The sequence below is a fragment of the Capra hircus genome, chromosome 9 (genome assembly GCF_001704415.2).
Source record: "Capra hircus breed San Clemente chromosome 9, ASM170441v1, whole genome shotgun sequence".
NCBI lineage: Eukaryota > Metazoa > Chordata > Mammalia > Artiodactyla > Bovidae > Capra > Capra hircus.
Genome location: NC_030816.1, coordinates 27,360,583 through 27,375,978, shown reverse-complemented (window position 1 = coordinate 27,375,978; position 15,396 = coordinate 27,360,583). Strand labels below are relative to the sequence as shown.

Below are 15,396 nucleotides of genomic sequence, written 5' to 3'. Positions count from 1 at the left end.
TAACGGATGACACTCCTCAACAGCAGGAAGTAGTTATGCAACTAAAATGATGCCCCTTTCCCTTGGCAACATATTCTAAAAGAGAAAAAGAGGGGAATGAGTCAATTCCTACGTAGGTTGATAAGAAGTCCAGGGTCCCTGAGGAGGAGAAAGAGGTCTGGGGCTCTCAAGGAAGAGATAGGGGTCTGGAATTCTCAAGGAGGAGAAAAGGACAAACATTTTTTTCTACATTCCTTAGTCACATAAAACCCTGAGCTGACGATGGTTACACAACAAAACAACTCAGCTTAAACTCTCTATATAAGGACTACATAACAACGAGGTAGGCTTCCCTGGTAGCTCACTTGGTAAAGAATCTGCCTGTGATGTGGGAGACCTGGGTTCAATCCCTGTGTTGGGAAGATCCCCTGGGGAAGGTCATGGCAACCCACTCCAGTATTCTTGCCTGGAGAATCCCCAAAGACAGAGGAACTTGGTGGGCTGCAGTCCATGGGATCGCAAAGAGTCGGACACGACTGAGCAACTAAGCACAGCACACACATCCTGCTTGAAGACAGTTTCTCCTTCTTGAAAACCTTCTGACTAATTCCGTTAGTCCATGGGGTCCCATAGAGTCAGACACCATTGAACTGAACTGAATCCTGTTATCTTAAAATGTGTATTATGGGTATGGGTCTGGTAAGATCTTTCTGTTGTTAGTTCTAATCCTAGCATCTTAAAATGTAAATTGTGGGAGTGGGTCTAGTAAGATCTTTACCACCTTGAGACATTCTTTTGATTTATTGTAATAACCAATTTTAAAAAGAATATGGCTCCTTTGCTAAGACTAGTGAGGGGGCCACTCATCCTCCTTCTGATGTCTATGTCAGAAGCTTTCTCTGTCCTTTTCATACTTTAATTAACCTCTGCTACACACACACACACACAAAGTAATTTGAATTTATCAAGAATGGTTACTTATGAAAAATATTTTCTTTTTGAGGGGACAGGTCCTAGAACATAAGAGATGAATTCCATTCCAACTCCCCTATTTTTCATGATTCCTCTTCTGTGAGTCTATTCTTACCTAATCACATTTTTTCATTATACAGTATTCTCAAAACAGGCAAAATATAAATTAAGATACATCAGGCAGACAGCACATGGCTTGCTTCAAAAGTCATAAAACAAAGATAAAGGAGGAATACTTCCTAACTCAATGAAGTTGGCATTACACTAATACAAAAGCCAGATAAAGATATACTAATATCAGGAAAAGGAAACTACAAATCAACACCTCTGAAGAATACAGATGCAAACATCCCCCCCAAAAATTTAGCAAAATCATTAAGGTATACAAAAATTACACACTACGACAAGGTGGGATTCATCTGAGTCATGGAACACTGGTTCCACAGTCAAAAATCAATCAAACTGAATCCATCCCATTAACCTGCTAAAGAAGAAAAGTCACATGATCATATTAATAATGTAGAAAAAACATTTGACAAGCCCAACACTTTTCACGATAAATTCAGAATGGCTAGCAAACCAGGAATAAATGGTAACTTCCTCAACTTAATAAAGAGCATCTAATAGCTAAAGCTGCAGAAGGAAATGGCAACCCACTCCTGTATTTTTGCTTGGAGAATCCCATGGACAGAGGAGCCTGGCAGGATACAGTCCATGGGTTGCAAGAGTCAGACATGACTTAGTGACTAAACCACTACTCCCACCAATAGCTAAAGCTATTACCTACAGCTAACATCATACTTCATGCTGAGAAACTAGCAGCTTTCCTGCCAAGGTCAGAAACAAGGCAAAAATATCCCATATCACCACATCCTACTCCAAGTCTTAACTAGAGCAATATGACAAGAAAAGGAAAAAAATAAACAGATTGAGAAGAAATAAAGCTGTCTTTATTCACAGACAACATGACTATATATGTTGAAAATCCAAAATAATCAACAAAAAACTCCTGGAACTAATAAATTATTATAACAAGACAACAGGATACAAGGTTAACATATATAACTCAACTGTTTTTCAATATACCAGCATTAACAACTGTAAATTTAAATTAATAACATATAATTTACATTAGCACCCCACATCCCAAAATACTTAGGTATAAATTTATATGAGATTTATGAGGGAAACTATAAAGCTCTGATTTGAAAAAAAGAAAAAGAAGAACTAAATAAATGAAGCAATATTTCACATTCATAGATAGGAAGACTCAATATGGTCATGGTATAAGTTCTTTACAACTTGATCTAAAGATTGAATGCAATCCAAATCAAAATCCTAGCAATTTATTTTGTAGCTACTGACAAACTGATTCTGAAGTTTATATGGAAAGCCAAAAGACCCAGAATAGCCAATGTAAAATTGAAGTGAACAAAAATTAGTTGGAAGACTGACACTACCTGACTTCAAGCCTTAGTATAAAGCTACAGTAAGTGAGACAGTACAACTGGCAAAAGCACGGGCAAAGAGATCAATGGAACAGAACAGAGTGGCCAGAAACAGGCCCATATAAATACAGCCAACTGATTTTAGACAAAAAAAGAAAAATAATAATAGGCACACCTCATTTTATTGTGCTTCACAGATACTGCATTTCTTACAAATTGAAGGTTTGTGGCAACCCTGTGTCATCAGATGACAGTAGTTTTAGCAATAAAGTATTTTTCAATTAATGTATTTTTTTTTACACAGTGCTATTCCACATGTAATAAAGTATAGCATAAACATAACTTTTACATGCACTAAGAAAAAAATTCATGTGACTAGCTTAAATGTGATATACACTTTATTGGGGTGGTCTGGAACCAAATCCACAACATATCCAAGGTATGCCTGTACAATGGAGAGCAGAGTCTTTAACAAATGGTGCTGGAAAACTGGACATCTACATGTAAAAAAGTGAATATAAACACAGATCTTACACCTTTTCAAAAATTAACTCAAAATGAATCACAGACCTAAATGTGAAATGAAAATCTATAAAACTTCTAGAAGATAACAAAGGAGAAAATCTAGATGACCTTGTGTTTGGCAGTGACTTTTCAGATCCATGAAAAATAACTGATGAGCTGGACTTCATTAAAATTAAAAATTTCTGCTCTACAAAAGACATCAAGAGAATGAGAAGACATGTCACAAATTGTGAAAAAAACATTTCCAAAAGACTGAAAAAGAACAGAGTATACAAGCAATTGTTAAAAGTATTTTTTAAAAAAAAAAGAATAACCTGATTAAAAACTGGGCTGAAGATCTAAACAGACACTTCACCAAAAAAGATATATAGATGGTAAAGAAGCATATAAAAAGATGCTCAACATCATGTGTCATTCAAGAACTACAAATCAAAACAATGAGAATTCCCTGGAAGTCCAGTGGTCAGGACTCCATGCTTTCACTGCCAAAGGCCTGGGTTCAATCCCTGGTTAGGGAACTAAGATCCCACAAGTCATGTGGTACAATCTATCAATAAATACATACACAAATATTTATATAATATATATAATGTTTAGGAATACAGAATCTGACAACAAAGGAGATGGGGTTTGAGTATGGTTCTGCCACTTACAAATTGTGCTAAGGACTTTAACCTCTCTGTGCCTCTGGGATTAATACTACCTACTTCACTTGGTTGACTGTGTGTGAATGTGTGCTAAGTTGCTTCAGTTGTGTCGACTCATTGCAACCCTATGGACTGTAGCCCGCTAGGCTCCTCTGTCCATGGGATCCTCCAGGCAAGAATACTGGAATGGGTATTCCATTACTGTTCTCCTCCAGGGCATAGTCCCAACCAGGGGATCGAACCCACATCTCTTATGTCTCCTGCACTGGCAGGAGGTTTCTTTACCAGTAGCACCACCTGGGTTGTTTGTAAAGATTTTGTGTAGTTGCTTAGTCATGTCTGATTCTTTGCAACCCTATGGACTACAGCTCACCAGACTCCTCTGTCCATGGGATTTTCCAGGCAAGAAAACTGGAGTGGGCTGCCATTTCCTTCTCCAGGGTTTCTTCCCAACCCGGGGATTGAACTCAGGTCTCCTGCATTGCAGGCACATTCTTTTACTGTCTGAGCCACTAAAATGACTAGGAGAAGACCCGATACATAGCAAATTAGAACTCAAAGATGTTAATGATTATTTCCAAACTTTGTATTTCTTAAGAATTTTCCAAGGATAAAGGGCTACACAATCTTATAATTAGAACGGCTTTTTTTCATTCTAAAGAACAATATTTGGATGAAAGGGAACAGCAGTTTTCTGAATTTCTGCCACTTTCCTTTTTGTGAACTATTATTTTGCATGACCACAGAATCCACTATGTGTGTGCGTGCAGAAAACTGCTTTGTTGAATCTTCAGAAAAACTGTTCTGGTCTTTAACATAATTAAATCTGAATGTTACATTTTTTAAAAGACGCAGCAGAACACAAGTGCTGTGCTCTGTTTTTACAACACCTCATTTCTGACAACAAATGGGTAATTTTTCCATACCAAGCAATTCTCCAGTTCTCTGAGGACAACAACTGAGCATTCTACAAGTCGATTCAGTATGTCTGAGGTACATGTGTGCTCAGTCACTTCAGCTGTGTCTGACTCTTTGCAATCCTATGGACTGTAGCCCACTAGGCCCCTCTGTCCATGGGATTCTCCAGGCAAGAATACGGGAGTAGGTTGTCATGCCCTCCTCCAGGAGATCTTCCAGACCCAGGGATCAAATCCACGTCTGCCTTCATCTCCTGCATTGCAGGCGGAATTCTTTATCCACTAAGTCACCTCAGTTCAGTTCAGTCGCTCAGTTGTGTCAGACTCTTTGCGACCCCACGGACTGCAGCACACCAAGCTTCCCTATCCATCACCAACTCCAGAAGCTTACTCAAACTCATGTCCATCGAGTCAGTAATGCCATCCAAAACATCTCATCCTCTATCGTGCCCTTCTTCTCCCGCCTTCAATCTTTCCCAGCATCAGGGTCTTTTCCAATGAGTCAGTTCTTCACATCAGGTGGCCAAAGTATTGGGAGCTTCAGCTTCAGCACCAGTCCTTCCAATGAACACCCAGGACTGATCTCCTTGCAGTCCAAGGGACTCTCAAGAGTCTTCTCCAACACCACACTTCAAAAGCATCAGTTCTGAGTCACCCAATATATCCTACAAGTCAATTTAATTTCAACATTAACTACTTAGAGACAACTCAACCCCACAGGCTGCTCACTCCCACAAGACTGCCCCCAACTTCAGAAGCCAGTTAAAAGTCTTAGGCCTCCCATTTTCCTCCCCAGCAAGCTATAAATTAGGGGTTTCCATGACCCCCTCCTCAGGTTTGCTAATTTTATAGAACAACTCAAGGGACTCAGGAAAATAATTTACTATTTTAACTGGTTTGTTATACAAGATACAACTCAAAAGCAGCCATGTGGTTGCAAGAGAGTTGTACCCAACTTAGTGATTAAACAACAAATATGGGCAAGGTATCAAGATTGCTGGGAGAAATATCAATAACCTCAGATATGCAGATGGTACCACCCTTCTGACAGAAAGTGAAGAGGGACTAAAAAGCCTCTTGATGAAAGTCAAAGAGGAGAGTGAAAAAGTTGGCTTGAAGCTCAACATTCAGAAAACGAAGATCATGGCATCTAGTCCCATCACTTCACGGGAAATCGATGGGGAAACAGTGTCAGACTTTATTTTTGGGGGCTCCAAAATCACTGCAGATGGTGACTGCAGCCATGAAATTAAAAGACACTTACTCCTTGGAAGAAAAGTTATGACCAACCTAGATAGCATATTCAAAAGCAGAGACTACTTTGGCACAAAGGTCCATCTAGTCAAGGCTATGGTTTTTCCTGTGGTCATGTATGGATATGAGAGTTGGACAGTGAAGAAAGCTGAGCGCCAAAGAATTGATGCTTTTGAACTGTGGTGTTGGACAAGACTCTTGAGAGTCCCTTGGACTGCAAGGAGATCCAACCAGTCTATTCTGAAGGAGATCAGCTCTGGTATTTCTTTGGAAGGAATGATGCTAAAGCTGAAACTCCAGTACTTTGGCCATCTCATGCGAAGAGTTGACTCACTGGAAAAGACTCTGATGCTGGGAGGGATTGGAGGCAGGAGGAGAAGGGGAAGACAGATGGCATCACTGGATGGCATCACTGACTCGATGGACGCGAGTCTGAGTGAACTGTGGGAGTTGGTGATGGACAGGGAGACCTGGCGTGCTGCAATTCACGGGGTCACAAAGAGTCAGACACGACTGAGCAACTGAACTGAACTGATGGGCAAGGTATTGGAGAAACTTATGGTCCGGAGAAATTCATGCAGAGTTTCAATGTCCTGTCTGGGCACATCACCCTCCCAGCATCTCAGTGTGTTCATCAATCTGGAAGCTTTCCAAATCCTATAGTTTAGTAAGAGTTTTTATGGAGGTTTCATTACATAGGCATGGTTGATGAAATCACTGTTCATTGATGGTTAACAATCTCTAGACCCGCTTCCTTTCCTAGAGGTTAGGGAGTAAGGTTGAAAGTTCTAAGTTTCTTAATCAAGTCTTGGTTTTTATGGTCCCCATCTAAGGGGTATCTAGGGGGCCCCTGCCACTAATCATCTGATCTGCATACAAAAAGATACTCAAAAGTTTTAGGAGCTTGTGCCAAGAACCAGGGACAAAGACCAACTACATGTTTCTTATTATATCACAAGATTACAAGGAGTAATTTTGCAATTAAAAATGAAGATTGAAAAGGAAAAATACTAGTTTTCAGATTACTAAAAGTCTACCTGCATGTAATTGTCTTCTAAAAAAGATTAAAACTGTGAAATTTTTTGTAAGGATCCATTCCTTGCAAATAACATTTCTCTTTGCTATTCCATGCCATTTAAGGGAAGTATAAACCTTAGTCTCCATCTTCTTATCACCTCCCACATTCCCCCAGGGCTGACTCTCTACATTATTCTACCAAATAACACAAGTCAAATTTGTGTCATAATTTTTTAATAATTGTGTGTTATTACCTATAGGTATCGTCCAATTCATGCAAACTTAAGTGCCTCAGGACCTATGGTAAATTAGAAATGACCGCAAATTCTTTGTAACTCTTTATTATTTTCATACTACTTACATTTGGGCTGGTTTTGTGACTTGTTTTGACAGTATCATGTGGTGGAAGCGACACTGTGTGATCTCCAAGTCTAGGCCTCAAGAGACCTAACAGCTCTTATAAATGCTCTCTTTGAACTCTTCCACAGATAAGCTCAGACAGCCTTCTGGGGACACATGGCCCAGCCAATAACCAGAACCAACTGCCAGTCATGTGAACGAGGTCGTCTCAGACTGTTGTTCGTTTTTCAGTCACCAAGTCTTGTCTGACTCTTTGCGACCCCATGGACTGCAGCACAGCAGGAAATCTAGATGACTTCCTCAGACTATCCAACCCAAACTGGGCCACCAGATAACTGCAGTCATGTAAGTAGCCTGGACAAGGTCAGCAGATGAACTGCTCAGCTGATCCTAGCCCAAACTGCTGGCCTACAGAATCATGAGCAGATAAGACAGCTGTTTTAGGCCATGAAGTTTTGGAGTAGTTTATTATCCTGCGAGAGGTAACAAATACACACAACCCCCTCCCCCCGTCTAAAGAAACAGAATTATCTTTGCATAGAATAAAACTAATGAGTTGTACCACTCTGCTTTCAATTAAAGCAAATCTGGTAATATGATCACAACCACTGGATTGGTATTTGATCTGGAACAGGTCAGGAAGATCCCCTGGAGAAGGGCATGGCAACCCAACTCCAGTATTCTTGCCTGGAGAATTCCATGGTCAGAGAAACCTGGCGGCCTACAGGTCCACAGAGTCACAAAGAGATGGACACAACTGAAGTGACTTAGCAAGCGTGCAGCCACATACAAGACATAAGTGACGTGAAAGTCGCTCAGTCGTGTCCGACTCTTTGTGACACCATGGACTATACAGTCCATAGAACTCTCCAGGCCAGAATACTGGAGTGGGTAGCAGTTCCCTTCTCCAGGGGATCTTCCCGACCCAGGAATCAAACCTGGGCCTCCCGCATTACATGCAGATTCTTTACCAGCTGAGCTACCAGGGACGCTCATGACAAGACACAGGGAAGGCCTGTCATCTATAAAGTGACATGGCACAAAACTCTGCCCTAATGGACAACTCCATGGAAGGCAGTGACAAATTCAAATCCTTTATTAGGTAACAGGAATGTTAACATAAACACTGAAAAACTGTTCACTAAAGCTGCTAATACATCCTGAACAATATAATATAAATCCTTATTCTGTAACCACTAGGATCCAGGGGGCTGTATGTCTACTCAGCCTCTTTGCAACCCTAGTCTGGAGTAAGCCTCCACTGGCTAAGGAAATCCGAATATTTTTCTTTACAATCTGAAAGGACACTATATATGCTATATTAATTTCATCTACTGTAACACTTTATAGTGTTAAGCTTATAAAACATTTCTAAATAATCTCATTTGAGAGGTAACATGACTGTTGTCACCTCCCCGGCTCCCTGTGTGACTGCTCCGATAGCCCTGCCTTCTCCAAGGTCGTGGAGGTCACAGGCCTCGGGCCACCCCAGTATGTGGCCCAGGTGACTTCAAGGGATGGCCGGCTCCTCTCGACTGTCATCCGGGCCTTGGACACACAAAGCGATGGTCCCTTCTGCCGGATCTGCCATGAGGGGGCATATGGGGAGAGCCTACTGTCTCCATGTGGGCGCACTGGCATGCTGGGCGCTGTGCACAAGAGCTGTCTGGAGAGGTGGCTTTCCTCGTCCAACACCAGCTACTGCGAGCTATGCCATACAGAGTTTGCAGTGGAGAAGCGGTCCCGATCTCTCACAGAGTGGCTGAAGGACCCTGGGCCTCGAACAGAGAAGTGGACGCTGTGCTGTGACGTGGTGTGCTCCTGTTCATCATGCCACTGGCCACTATCTCAGGCTGGCTGTGCCTGCAGGGGGCCCAGGACCACCTCCAGCTCCACAGCCATCTGGAGGCCTTGGGGCTGATCGCCCTTATCATCGCCCTCTTCACCATCTATGTCCTCTGGACGCTGATTTGATTCATTTGAGCAGTTCAAGTGGAGAATGCAATGGCACCCCACTCCAGTACTCTTGCCTGGAAAATCCCATGGATGGAGGAGCCTGGTGGGCTACAGTCCATGGGGTCGCACAGAGTCGGACACGACTGAGCGACTTCACTTTCACGTAGTGGAGAAGGAAATGGCAACCCACTCGTGTTCCTGCCTGGAGAATCCCAGGGACGGAGGAGCCTGGTGGGCTGCCGCTTATGGGGTCACACAGAGTCGGACACGACTGAAGCGACTTAGCAGTAGCAGCAGCAGCAGCATGGCTTATTGGAAAGGGCATGGACTTTGGGTCAGGGAGACTAAAATTCAATCACACTAATCAAAAGATTACTAAGAGCAGTTTTAAGAATTAGAAACAAGAGAACTACATGTAAAATTTTTTAAGTGTCTGGTACATAACAGCACCCAAAAAAATTCTATTTTTGTATTAATTTAGTAAGATTTACTAAGGACACTGATTACATCAACTGGCTTTTGTTACATAACAAAACCACCTCAAAAATTAGTAGCTTAAAATAACAATCAATTCTGAGTCAGCAATTTAGGCTATGCTCAGCTGAACAGTTCTGCTGATCTTGGCCAGGCTCATTCATATGCTGTGGACAGCTGCCAGGTAGACAGGCTGGTCTAAGATGGCTCAGCTGGGATGGCTGTCTCTATTCCAAAGGATCTCTCATCATCTATCTGGCTAGCCTAGATTTGACTACATATGGAAACATGCAACGCCTCCTAATGCCCAGGCTCAGAACTCACCAAACATAACATCCACTGAGTTTATTAGCCATAGCACATCATCAGGCAAACCAACACTTAAAGGACAGAGAAACAAAGTCAAGGAGCTGCTTGGTGTGGTCAGTTTGCAATTTATCCAGAGACCTATATACTGGGTACCATAAAGTCTTTTAAATGCTATATATATGTAGATGTAAATGTTTATGTATTTAATCATTATGTTTGCTAAGTCACTTCAGTCGTGTCCGACTCTGTGTAACCCCATAGACGGCAGCCCACCAGGCTCCACCGTCCCTGGGATTCTCCAGGCAAGAACACTGGAGTGGGTTGCCATTTCCTTCTCCAATGCATGAAAGTGAAAAGGGAAAGTGAAGTTGCTCAGTCATGTTCGACTCTCCGCGACCCCATGGACTGCAGCCTACCAGGCTCCTCCATCCATGGGATTTTCCAGGCAAGAGTACTGGAGTGGGATGCCGTTGCCTTCTCCATATCATTATATTAAATCATTACAAAAAGGTCCTCAAGAGAGATATAGACTATTACTATTTTTGTGGAGAATCTGAAGTGTAGGGAGCTAGTAACTAGCCCGAAGTATTATTACTTATACATAGCAGAGTCAAAACTGGAAATCAGGTTTCCTAGGTCCTGCCTAGTTCAATGTTTTTTCTATTCATCCCATGTTGTCCAGAAATTGATCCCAAGATCCTAGAGATCCTATAACACCTCCATAAAGTAGCTTCTACATAATATCACAGAACAAAATATTTTTTGATTTGAGATGTAAGTTTAAACCATATTTGCTTGATTTCTTTGTCACAGTCTAGTTAACCGAACAAATCACCTGTGGTCAACTTTAATGAGAAACTGCTTCATGGCACAGGTACAGTTTTGTTTCAATTTGATTCTGGGAACATTATTTTTCTTTCTAAATGAAGAATTTATTCAATGAATCACTACTGAATGTCTGTTGTCTACATCAGTCACTGTACTATATACTGAAGATACAACAAGATAATCAGCTTTTATAAACTATATTAAAAAACTTTCTGTTAAGATCCCTCTCTTGAAGAAATAAGTTTTATAAGGGAAGCATTTATTTTCAGAGAAATTTCTGGGATCTACTATTTTAATGAAAATATATTTCTTTTTACCATTAAACCCTTCAATAGCTAATGGAATACCAAGTTCAACAAATTGCATCACCTGTATGTATGAACAGATATTCACAAATATGCATTTAATTATCATGGTCAGAAGCCTATTAATCCTTCTGACTCCTATCTCTATTCATCCCCCACATCTTGGTTGATTCTACCTTCAAAATATATATCTACTAATTCACTAACACCATGTCGAACCAAGCCGCTACCGTCTCTTGTTCAGACCATAACTTACACTCATTTCATCTCTCTGCGTCCATTACTGTCTTCTTAGAGGAGCTCAAGATAGTCTTAAAATATGTCTGATTACATTATTTCTTCTGCTTGAAACCCTTCCAACAGCTTCCCTATTCTAAATGTATTCTCTTCACTGTAGCCTTTAAGACCTTTCCATTCTCACCTTTAACCCTTCTCTTTGTTGCTCCAGTCACACCAACCTTTTCCTTTCACACCAAGCTCTTTTCCACTGTAGGGCCTTTGTATGCACCGTTCCCTCTTGGCATCACTGGCCTCTTTTCATTTCTTGTAGCTCAAAAGGCCCTTTCAAACTCCTCTTACATAGGTCCCCTTCTTATCCTATTATGGTGTCCTATTTGTTTCCCTCATAGCATGTTTTCAATTTATAAATAAATATCTACTGGTTATATCCTTCCTACCAGCCTGTAAGTTCCATGAGAGTACAAACTGTTTCATTCATTACTATACAAATATTTAGCATATGCTTGTTACACACAAGTGTTCAATAAATATTTTTTAAATAATCAATATCTAATTTTTGCATGGCACCATATTGGTTTATTTGCCAATAACTGCAGATAGTAAAAGAAGGATGGACAAAACTAAATTTACTAGAGTGAATGAAAATGAAAATGTTTCCAGTGTCAACACCCCATGTAAAAATAAAATTTATTGCCTAAATAAGTACTTGTTACCATCATCTTAGATTATTATGGACAGAGGAGCCTGGTGGGCTACAGTCCTTTGGGTTGCAAAGAGTTGGACATGACTAAGCACATACATACATAACAAATAAAACCTAGTTCCCATGTGCCTAGAGTATCTAGGTAGATTTTCAGCAGTTTACTTCTTGCAAATGCAGGAATAACCATATTGCTGCTAGTGTGACTTTTCACAATAGGCTTTCCTCACCTCTTCTATTTCTCTACAGGAACATTTTTCACATTAAACACTAGGTTGCTGAAATACACAAAGATGGAATTTATATACTAATTTCAAACACAATACAGTGTATTTCCAAAGACACAATTACACTGTTTCTGGCATAAAGGCAGTAACTAATGCTGAAACACATTTTTAAATGATGGTTCTCTACAAGCAGTTGAAAGAGGGAATTGCTAAGCTCAGTTACTTTAAAGTAAAGTAAGTTTAGATAGCTCACTAAATTAAAAAACTATACCAAACAGTAGCTAGCATCAACTGTTTTTCCAACTATATTCAGAAAAAATATACTTGTCTTTTAATCATGTGAAATAATGTTTATTGCTGCCAGTTATATAATTGGTATGTTTCTTAAAGAAAATTTGAAAAATATTCACAAACATGAAAATAAAATTATCCCAAATCCCAGCAACCAGAGACTTAACACTTTATTTAACAGAGACCTCTATTTTAGATCAATTACAGTATTATGTAAATAAACTCTTTAAAAGAATCTAGTTTTCTGAACTTATGATCCAACTACTTTCTGTTCATGCCATTCTCTCCTTGAAGGATGAACCAAATCTCAATCCACTCAACTTTAGGACTGAGTTATGTAATATCCTTAAGTATCTGTTTTATCATTAGATTTTTGTGGGGATTTAGTCATGAACATTAAGAACCTAGTACAGTAGATGTTATACAAATGGTAGTCACTGTAACAGCAAAAAAAAGCACCTCCTTAGTGGAACTTTCACAGATTACTTCAGTCCTTTTCTGATGCTATTTGTATGTTCCTTACATTGTAGTGTCTCATTATGAGCCAATACATGACTTATATCCCTCACTAGGATCTGAGATGATTTGGGACAGGTCTCCCACAACTTTATACTCGCCACGATGTTTACAAATACTTAAGGTTAATTCAAAAATATTTTTTTCACACATATTTCCTGTAAGTTATTGAACTGGGAGACACAAAGATGAATAGTAAGTTTTAATTTCTGCCCTCATGCAGTTTATAATCTTTTAGAGGGAAAGAGACACTATTAGTGTAAATGACATTAGGTCCACAAACTTTTTTTTAAAACCCATGGGGGGAAAAAAAATGTTTCAGAATTTAGAATTTCTCAGATTTTAGAAAGGTAATATAGTATATATACTGTATATTAAGAAATCATTCAGTAAGGTCCAGGTAGGCACCCTAGGATCCAACATTATTACTTTTATTCATAGTGAAATGTATGAATATTTACTAACTGGTATAAATATAGACTATAAATAGCCTCGTATCCATTCAGGTCAAATTTTAATACTATGTGAATTTTCAACTGCTGCTATAGCAAATTACCATAAATGTAGTGCCTTACACAGTACAAATTTATTATCTTTTAGATCTAGAAGTCACAACTGTCCTTGTGCTAAAGCCAAGATGTCTACAAAGCTGGTCTCTTTCTAGAGGATCCACAACAGAATCTGTTTTTTGCCCTGCCTGACTTCTGGATGCTGTTTGCTTTCCTTGGCTCCTGGCCTTTCATCTAATAATTAGCAATCCCATCACTCTAATCTCTACTTCTGCCATGTCATTTTCTTCTCTGACTCTCTTGCCTCCCTCTTCCTCTCATAAGGACTCTTGGGATTACACTGAGCCCATCTGGGTAATCCAAGCTAATCTCCCCATTGCAAGATCTTTAATTTAATCATCTCTGCAAAGCCCCTTTTACCAAGTAATGTGATGTTTACAGGTTCCAGAATTAGGATATGGACCTCTTCAGGGGCTATCATTTTGCCCACCAGAGCCACCAAATTAGTTTAGTTGTTTTTTTTTTTTTTAAAGAGAAACTTAGTTTTCAGAGTCTTTTGAACTTTAGAACTACAGAGAGGGAACTTTGGACCTGTATAAACAAAGGTAGTACAAGGCTAGTGATACAAGAAAAGCACAGGGGGATTATAGAAATATAATGAATGGAAAAACCACAACCAGTTAAGTATCAGGAAAAGCTCAGTGAAATAAATAGTACTGGGCTGGCCAAAAAGTTCATTTGGGTTTTTATACAACAGCTTACAAAAACCCAAATAAACTTTTTGGCCAACCCAACATTTGATGGGAGCCTTCAAAGATGTAAAGGATTATGACCGGTGAACACTGGTACAAAAAGTAATTTTCAGACATACTTGCTCTCAAAAATTTTATAGGGACATACAAAACAGCAACAACAAATTCAGAGACAGGAAACTATATTTGGAGAAGAAAGAGACTGCAGTTTGACTGAATTATAGAGACTAAAAGTAAAACAGTAGTGAAAGAAAAGGAAAGATGAAGACAGATACAATGGGCTATGTTGCTTGTCAGGATAAAGAGTTTGTTCTTAATTCTGGAGGAAGTGAGCAGTCAGGTGGAAATAGTTTTGAACTGAGAAATGATGTGATAAGATTGGTGTTATATTGAAGAAAGATTAACTTGGCAAGAGGATTGATTCAAATTGGGAAAGGCAGAAGCGTTGCAGACAAATGACTAATCTAAAGAACAGGTACTTTCACTAGGGTGATGGGAGAAGAATGATGATGTCAAGGTAGCTAGAAGTCATAAGAGATTTTCATCAACATAATTTTTAATAAAAACAGCTACAAATTATAGTGATTACTGTATGTCAGGTACCATTCTATGAAAGAGTTTAACTCCATTTTACAGATAAGAAGACTATGGTATAGAAAGTGTACCTTCTACACTAAGTATCACGGCTGGGATTTGAATCCAGGTAGATACGACTCCTGGAGAAGGCAATGGCAACCCGCTCCAGTACTCCTGCCTGGAAAATCCCATGGACGGAGGAGCCTGGTAGGCTGCAGTCCATGCGGTCATGAAGAGTCAGACAAGACTGAGTGACTTCACTTTCACTTTTCACTTGCATGCATTGGAGAAGGAAATGGCAACCCACTCCAGTGTTCTTGCCTGGAGAAGCCCAGGGACGGGGGAGCCTGGTGGGCTGCCGTCTATGGGGTCACATAGAGTCGGACACGACTGAAGCGACTTAGCAGCAGCAATGACTCCAGAGTCCAAATGAATATGAACTTGTAGTGACATAGTCTGAAAGTTGAACTGATTTGTGAAAAATTCACCATTCCACCTAAAAGTAAGCTATGATAAGTTAACAATGTATACTTAAAACTCTAAAACAAATACTAAAATATCACAGGGAGTTATAGCTATTAAGCCAACAAAGGA

At 39.8% G+C, this 15,396-nt stretch overlaps 1 protein-coding gene and 1 pseudogene across 2 annotated transcripts in view; one reads left to right on the top strand and one right to left on the bottom strand.

The window, feature by feature from the left end:
- The window catches only part of WASF1 (WAS protein family member 1), a 68,954-nt gene that overhangs the window by 35,402 nt on the left and 18,156 nt on the right, over window positions 1-15,396 (bottom strand). The gene's annotated exons all lie outside the window — the stretch shown is intronic.
- Window positions 8,516-9,160, top strand: LOC102183517 (annotated as a pseudogene).